Raw genomic sequence first — 9358 nt, forward strand, 5'->3', positions numbered from 1 at the left:
CCGTTTTTAATAAAATTAGCTATGTTTATGGAAGGAAGAGACCATAAAGTGTCAAAAACTTCTCTCTGAGGAAAGTATGCATTTTAGTAAGGATCCATCTGAAATGTACCACATGCAGACAAGTATTCACTGATACACTCTGACTCTCTGAACAGCTTCAAGTCCAAAGCACCAGTAAATCCACTTTAACTGGCCAGCTAAACTGGGTTTATGGCTGCTTTGCACTACCAGAAAAAGGAAAGGTGTCCTGGCTCCTGTTGACACATCTGATCTAAAGTATCCAAGAATTTATAAACAGGATCTAGGAACTATTTGAAGAACCAAATAACTTTGTAAATTTGGATCAACACAAGTAGACTTCACTTCAGAAGTGACATAAACAGGAGACTTAACTGTGTATCAAAAGTAAGTTAATCAGGATAAGTATGCAAGTGATCTTGCAGTTCATGGAACCGTAGAATGCCCTGAGTTGGATGGATCCAACTCCTGGACCTGCACAGGACAACCACAAAAATACCACCATGTGCCTGAGAGCATTGGCCAAACACTTCTCCGTTGTGAGAACCTGGGTTCGTGTGCAAAGACAAATATTCTGCAGGGAAATCTGCTTCTCAGCCCTCCTTTGGGAGGATCACAACGCCTTTCCTGAAAGACTTTTTCCCATTGGTGCTCATCAGATCTCAAACTTCCACCAGGGTTACAAATGGCCCGCTGAAACTAAAATGCAGTTGCACCTCACTGTACACAACAGCAAAAACTCTCAGGTGGATCTCAAAGCCACACCCAATCCTGGTTTAGAAAAGCCCCTTTGACTCTGCCTGCACTTCTGGAAATCCTGAGAGCAACAGCAGTTGTATTAAAGGACATTCTGTATCCTTAAATTCCTGATCAGGGGCTGTGGGAACCATTCTTTTCGCCTGACTCATGTTGACTTAAATCCAAGTGACTTTTAGTTCAGGCAAAGTCATGCCCAAGTTGTGAACAGGATCTTTCCACTCATGTTCCCAGTAAGGCTGCTTCTTCTTAAAGAGAAAAACAAATAAACTGGGTAAGCTGAACACAGTAAATAATTTTGTCTCCTGTTTTGGACTAAAAATTCCCAGTTGCTTAAGTGAAAATTGCTGTGACTTAAGAGAAATGTGTCCCGAGGCTCCTCTATTGTTTGTCTGTCTATCATTAATCACTGGAAGACCCTTTCCCTAAGAAATGCCATTGGTCAGTTTGCTTTTAGTAGCTCCAGGCTGGATGCTGATCTGGTTCCTCTGTTTGCATCTGGCATGAGTCTGGTGAAGGAAGTGGCGTGACTTGGAATTTATAGCTGTGTGAACGAGAGCAGAGGCAACCATCTGAAGCTTTTTCAGATGTTTAGCATCTGGAGAGCATCACAAATTTACTAAAACACCCAAACGTCCAGTAATAACTGCTCTGACATCCTGGTCATGACACTCTTTCTAGCAGGGAGACTAGGCAAGGGTGGGAAAAGAACAAAAGCAGTGGGGGGTAAAAGAAGCAATGAGCAATGTGGATTTCATTTGCTCATGGAAATGGACAGGACACACCATTCATGCTGGGTTTTCCCTGCTCCTGGCCTTTTGGATTCAGTGGAATTACTCCTGATTTACACCCGTTCAAGTGGAACAGGTTCACTCCCCTTTACTTCAGCAAAACAAACATTTGTTACTTGGAACACAGGATTCTTAACATTTGACCCATAGCTGAGCAGAAATTCTCAGTAATGCAAGAATTTGTGTTTCTTTAGTTCGTAAACAAAGAAGTAGCCCTTGGAGGGAGTGTGTGGATCAATGCCACAGGGATGGCAGAGGGACGGTTCCGGGTGTGGTGTGACTGGGCATTCATCCTGCCACAGGCACAGCAGCTCCATGTGCATCCCACAGGAATGTGGAGGAGCAGGATGCTCTAACATGAGAGGATTGAGCTTTGGGAATGCTGACAGCAGCTCCTCTGCTGGCTCAGGACCCTCAGGCAGAGCAGGACCTTGATCAAAACAAGCCCAACTGCCAGAAGGAATCAGGATCCAGTGCTGAGCTGGAGGTAGCTGGGGGTCTGCAGTGCAGACATATGCTAAGAATTATTTCCAAAATCACCCTGAGTGCCAAAAGGGAATCGAGATCAGATGTTCAACTGGTGTAAAATGATGTGGCCCTCCTGGGTCCTACCTCCGATCCATGTTTTTTAGCTCTCTCCAGACCTCAGGTTCCTGTAGCGCTCACGAAGAAACTTCAGATTTCCTGATAATGGATGATTTTGTCTTTTCCTCCTGAAACACACCAGAACTGTTTTGAAATGGTGATTTAGCCCCAGGAGAGCCACAGAGCTCCCTGACTCTGGAGAACGCAGAGTAGCTTCCCTCTGGGAAGGGAGAGGAACCACATGTGCACATTCCCATACATGCCGCTCACTGAGCGCAGTCTATCAAACTCAGCTTGAGCTCCGGGCCCAGCCACAATCCAGGGTATTTATGGAGTAAATGTCTTCCTGTAAAGGATGTGGAAAGACGATACAACCACTGTAGAGCCCCGACCCTCCCTCACATCCACTCACCTCTCATAAACACACACTTATGAGATTATTTCACTTATCTGGGACTGAAATAGCAGGGACAGATCCTGGCTGCCTCTCCATTCGTCAAGGAAAGGGCCGGAGAAAGGCTTTCACCCTCCCTCTCATGCCCTGGGGAAAGCCCAGATCCTGCCAGGAGAATATCAGCTTTTCCACTACAGCTAAAACAGTAGCTGTGCTGTCCAGGCAGAATGTTTCAGGGCACACACACAGAGCCCTAGCAACTAATGCCAGAGCCAGGAATATTTCTGTGGGTTCTGAAGGTGCTGAGTGCCAAGTGACCAACAGCTGCCCCGGCAGGAAAAGCCTTTTTGCTTTACGTCCTTGAAACAGAGCCCAGCCCCACAGTTCTCATCTCCCCCATCCCATTTTGAGAGGTTAGGCCACCTTGGGCTCAACTTTGTAAAAATCTGAAAATCCCCCCCAACATTTTCTTTTAACAAACCCTCTTGACCTTGCAGTTTTGTCTCTCTCTGCCAGGCAGGTCATAAACTTCCAGTCTAATACACCAGGGAGAACATTGTGAAATGACTGTGCATGAAGAGGCATTGGAGTAAAGGTGATTTGGGGCTATTTGCATGGCCAAGAAATGGAACGAGCTACAGCTTTTCTTTTACCTGACTCATGACCATATTGCAGGGATCAGATTGGAAAAAAACCAAGTCACTATTATTCACCTAAAGTCTGCTTTCAGATCCATCTCGTGCACCTCTGTTGCCAGATGACATCATGCTCCTGAGGGGGAAACAATTTAAAATATAGACATGCAAATTATTGGTTCAAATAACTTCCTCAAACCAGCAAAAATAACAGAGTGAGGCTTTGGAAAATGTCTATTATTTCATACCTGAAGTTGAACGGCCCAAACTGTAAAAGTTTGAGTAGTCTGTCAGTGGTTGCTTTACAGTGATGGGGTATTTAAAAGACAGTGTGGCAAAAGCTATACTGAAAATAGAGGTTCTGAACTTAAAGTGTTTTAAGCAGGTTTGTAACAGTAAACTGTTTTACATAAAGTGGTATGAAAAAATGCAGCATTTGTAATAACTTTCCACTACTAATAATAAAACTCTCACCTCTAAATATATCAAGGGGTTTCTACCACCACACAAGTTTCTGGAGAAGTGAGCCAGGGGAATTGTGTAGGAAGAGAGTCCTCTCTGGAGAAGAGTCAAACTCATCTTGTGTGAGTTTGGTCTGTCTGAAGGCAATGATGGCTCCAACCACAGATAATTTCCTTATCAATGTATGTAAAATCCCATCATTCCTATAACAAGGCTCTTTATGGAGCTTGTGACTTGTCTTTTCTTAAACATTTGTGATGTGAAACTTCAAAAATATCTATTAGTAAGGAAACAAATGAAAAAAAAAAAAAGACCAACCTCATGGATGTCTGTCTGTAACCACAATGACAAAAAGAATTAAGAACGGGCAAGGGAAAGTCTCACACTTAACATTTCCCAAATAATTTTTAAGATTTGTAGCTCAGTTTCTGCAGCCCTTTGGAGGAAGATGCTGCTCTTTAATCAGCAGGTCTGCAGCTGATTTCGGAGGTGTCTGCGTTACATTCCAAGGTTAACAATCCCTTCAGCTCGGAGAAGTCCCTGCCACTCCAGAGGTGCCAGCCCTTTGTTACAGGGGGGCTGGAAGCTAATAAAGTATTCCTGTGCTGAGATTCCTGTGTACCAGAAAGGCTGGCAGAGCAGTGCCCGGCTGAGCTGGGGACCCCACTGACCTGCTCATCTCTCCTGGTCTCTGAAATGTACCTCTCTTCTCTATCCTCAGGGTTGGGTTGGACTGCAGGAGGACCAAAAGACCCGAGGGTCCTCCCAACTAACATTATTCACTGATTCCATGTAATGAGCTGGAATCGTTCCAAAACCTGAATGGGAAAGGTGTGGGCAGGCTCCTGTTGGAATCTCAAACCCCTAATGAGAGCTACGCACAAGTCCTGGGAGGCCACCCACCCCTCCAGGTCCTCCCAGGCTGCCAGAGCTCAGGGACCTGCTGCTGCCTGTTGAGGCTCCTGAGATATGCAGCTGGTATGAATTGCAGAAGAACTATGTCAGAGCTGTTTTGTCTGAGTCCTGGATTTTAGGGCTGAGATCTTAGGTGATGCCAGAAGTCCTTGGAAGGATGGGATCCAGAGGAGAATTCCCCCTTGCACCCTTTTGAATGGAGCTGTGTAGATACAGGCACTAGAGGAAGCTCCTGGTCCTTGTGGCAGAGCTGCAGCTTCTTCAGGAGGTGGCAGATCCCAGTGTCCATAAAATGGGATGAGAAAATGCAGCACTTGTAGGCAGAACCAGTAATATTGTTTCATAGCCCATAACTGGAGAGATGTCTCTTAGCCCCTTCTCTTTCCCGAACCATGTTACCTCCAGCACATCCTCCTGTGCCTTGCCTGTGCAGGTGTTGAGGACCAAACCCCCCACGACACAGAGTGGTCACAGACACTGGAGCTATGCTCCGGAGGAGTCCTGTGGCACTGGCAGCCTCCTTAAACGATCCTATCCAAGTCCACCTTAAACGTGCCCTCCCTCCCTGCACCTTTTCTTCGGGATAATTAAGCATTCAGTAAGTTAAGAAGTGGAAAAGCTTGAGGAAGCATCTGTTTCACAGGTGGGCGCAGCTGTTTCCTCCCAGGGCTTGTTCTCCTTCAGTTTTGTGCAAGCCCGTGCCTTGGCACAAATGCTCCTGGCCATGATGGTGACTCACACTTGTATCTAAACATCCAAATTTTGCAGTTGTTAAGGGTCTCAGGGGATCACCTGCTGTCATACCACGATCTTGTTGCACGGATGTCCTTGGAAGTGCTGACTTTCTCACTGTTCACCTGTTCTGAAACAAGGATACCATGCTTTGACAACTGGCGTCTTTCCCTTTGGTGCTCTGGGCTGTAACTCTGGTACTGCAGACCTGAGTTTTGCATCCTGCCAAAATCGGGCTCCAGAGTGGCATTTATTTTTTGTTCTAGAAGAGAACATGTGTTTTTGCTGGCCAGCTATGTCAGAGCACCATCTCTTTCTGAAGTTGCAATGTTAAGACTGTTTTTACATATTTATTGTTTATTTACAAGGACATCAGCAGTCACCTCACCCATCCCAAATGTCACATCCCTTGATAAACTTCATTGTCACAATAAATCCTCAAATACAATAGTTCCTTCCAGAACTAATATAACTGTGGATTTCACAAGTCAACTCTGCAACCAGGGACAGAATTTGCCCCCTGCCTGACATCTCTATGCTGTGGGCACAGCAGTGTGGTCTCAGGGCTGTGTATCTGCCAAGCTAGGCAGAGGGAATCCCAGCTGTGCTGGAGCCAGCAGGTGTTTCCCTGCAGTCAGCATTTTATCCCAGGGCTGTGCTGGAGTGAGGAGGGGGTTGTTTTCCTGCCCTTTCCATCCATAGGGAAGGGAAGCCTTTGCACCCAGCTTGGAGTTAGACAAGGTGAAGCATTGAGCCTTTGCTGAGCTCTGGTGCTGCATTTCTGTGACACTTTCTTTTGATAATTTACAGCCACTAATGTGGTGCCACAGCTGATGCACTTGGACAACAGAGCCAGGGATCTCAGAAGGCTGTTCAGGAGCTCCAGCTCTTCTCCACTTATTAAAGGGAGCCTAGAGAGATTAGGCTAGAAATGGAGATGCCTTAATTAATTGCCTATCAATTAGACAGCGTGAATCTGACCCTAAATGTCCCTCTAGACACACTGAATTAGCGCTGAACTTGAACTCAAACTCGAGTCTGGAAGAGCCCTTCTCAGCTGTTAATTCTCTGGGAACCATGCTGACCCCCAAAATATCCAGGGCTGTTTATCTGTCTTGCCCCAAGGCACACAGACTGGCAGAACTCCTTCCCAGCCTTGCAGCAAACACAGATCCTTGAGAGACATTTTGTTCTATTGCCAAGTAATAACCACAGATGGAGAAACCACCAGTGGCACTTGAGTCCTGCGACCTTGTACCAGCAGGGGAGAAGTGAAAGGGCCCAGCCCAACTTAAGAATTGTCTTGTATCCTCACACTGGAACAAAAAGCAGGGAAAGGACTCCCCCATGGCCCTGGATCTGGCACTTGTGACCAGCCTGAGTGTGGGAGCAGGATGCATCAAGCAGGCAGCAGTGGTTGGGTAATGACCAAGGAAATGGAACCCCTGTGTTTCCAGCCATCAAGCTGGATGGATCTCACCATCTCTGCTGGGCCAAGTTCGTGTTTGGTGTCATCAGGTTGAAAGAGTTTGATATCATCAAGTTGAAGGAGTCCCAAATGGGAGTGAGGCCCTGTCATCCACTCCAGAGGTAACTTTTGCCAGGATTGACCAGCTGTGAGAACACAAACCTGCTGCAAGGCTCCAGAGGCCACCAGTGTGTCCTGGGGGTGACCAAGCAGCTTTGGAACAGGGGACAAAGGGTTGGGGACAGTTCTGAAGTCACTGAGGACTGGGTGAGCACAATTCCCTGTACCATGCTGCTTGTAGCAGCTTTTTATTTTGGCTTCTGCAGGCAGAGTGCCACGGGGAAGGATCCTACTGAGCCAAAAAAACTCTGTGTGTGCTTGCCTTCATTTTATTCTCTGGCCTGACATGATTTTTAGCAATTTTTTAACTGTCTGCTTTTCAAATTACTATAAATCCAGGGAAGCTGCTGGTTGGGCATGGTGATTGAACCCAGAAGGATGTAACAAGCTGTATTAAACACCCACTGTTCTTTGCTTGGGGGAGATTTTAAGCAGGGTTGACATCTTTATCCCTTCACTTGAGGCAGCTCAGGTAAAAGGAAGAGATAAAAATTCATGCAAACTTGGGCCTTTCCTGCCTTTGATCATTCTGAGTCACTCAACCATCATGTTCTTCTTTTACCTCTTGGCATTGTCCAGTGGGGCTAGCAGCTCAGCTCTAGTATGAGGGGTAGTTTTGTTTGTCCCAGTGCTCTAAGAAAATCTTGGACCATGGGTGGAGTGAGCTCACAAAATCAAGGGCTCTCCAGCTGATCCTTCTTCATATCCTGCTCCTATAATCCAAAAGGTGGCTTGAAGGATGACTAGGACTGAACTCAGTATGTTTTACTGCCCTGGAAAGGCGGAAGCATTCAGGTGGATGATGATGAGCAGCTTGGAAAGGATGTCTTATAATCAAATTATTCTTTAGTTTTATTGTAGGTTGAAAACTGAATCAGCCATCATAATGGTGGCCCAGTGCTGAATATTCCCCACGGAACTCCTGACAGGTGACTGACGTTGGGATGTTGGCTGAACAGTTCATCCGAGGTCACACAGCAAGGTTTATGTTAAAGCAGAATTTGGAAGATCATGGTTTGAGGTGCAGCTGCTGTTTCTTAAAGAATCAGAGAATCATGGAACAGTTTGGGTTGGAAGGGAACTTAAAGTTCATCCAGTCTCACTCCCTGCCATGGGCAGGCACACCTTTCACTATCCCAGGTTGCTCCAAGCCCTGTCCAACCTGGTCTTGGACACTTCCAGGGATGGGACAGCCACACATGCTCCGGGCAACCTGTGTCAGGGCCTCACCACTCTCACAGGGAAGGATTTCTTCCTAATATCTAATCTAAACCTGGCCTCTTACAGCTTAAAGCCATTTCTCCTTGTCCTATTGCTGGACAAAGGGGGATGTCTTATTGGAGAAGGAGGAATAGATTGAGCCACACATTACACACTGTCCTTTTAAAAAGCCACAAATATGCCATTTTCCCATCTTCAGATGCCCTGGAGGGCTCAGGATTCAGCTGGAGTTTATATTATTGCTGTGTGAGAAAATGAGACCAGAAGTGTGCAGCACTTTATCCCTGTCTTATTTGCAAGCAGCGGGAGAATGTCCTGGGAAATGTGAGCAGCTAATTTTAGGTGACAACATAGTTCAGGCCCTCCAAAAGGAGAAGGAATGTATTTCCAGCTAGACTGCCTGGAGATCTGAAGTGCCTGAGGGCAGAGGATGTTTATGCCGCCTCCAGAACATGAAATCTTTCGTGTGCAGACATAATCCTCTGGTGTGCCACGAGCAGAGGAGGCTGTCACAGAAGTGATTGTGAAATCCCCCATCTCATGGAAGAGGAGAAGAAGGTGCATCTGTTTTGCTCTGTGCTAATGCTCTCCAGCCCCAAATCCCAAGGGGCTTTCCAAGCGCTAATCAGTTAAGAGTTGGAGTTTTCTGTTTCCGGTATTGGACACACAGGGAGTGTGGAGGTTGATCTGGTGTTGCACAGGGACCTGAAAGCACCTGGATGAATTGCAGGGCTTGATTCGCAGCTAAACTGCCCTACCTTGAAGGCAGGAAGGAAGGAGGGTGAATTTAAATAACCCACTACACACTCTCTGTGGGTATTTTTCATCTTCTGTCTTGTTTCCCAGCACTCAGCTGGGACTGGGATATGCTGGGACTGCACTGCACAGCGCCTGGGCTCCTGACCCGGATTTGTATTGGCCCAAAGAAGGGACCATCCCTTGCACCTCTTCTCCCCGGGAAAGCTCCCTCACCCTGAGGAACGGCTCCATCTTTCTCAAGTCACTTTGTGTGTATAGAGGCTCCTGTCCGATACCCAACTGCTCTGTCCCACACTGGCCAGCGAGGACTAAGAGTGCCCTCTGCTGCACTCTTCCTCCTTCCACGGCAGTGCTCCGCTTGCTCTTCGGGAATAAACAAAACGACTCTTTAACACACAAAACAACTCTTTCGTGTTCTAAAGGTCTGCCGTGCTGGCTGTGCACAAGCCTGGTGCTGTATTTCAGCAGCAAACAGAAAGGATCATGACCCAAGATAAAGATG

This window comes from Aphelocoma coerulescens, chromosome 23 (genome assembly GCF_041296385.1).
Source record: "Aphelocoma coerulescens isolate FSJ_1873_10779 chromosome 23, UR_Acoe_1.0, whole genome shotgun sequence".
NCBI lineage: Eukaryota > Metazoa > Chordata > Aves > Passeriformes > Corvidae > Aphelocoma > Aphelocoma coerulescens.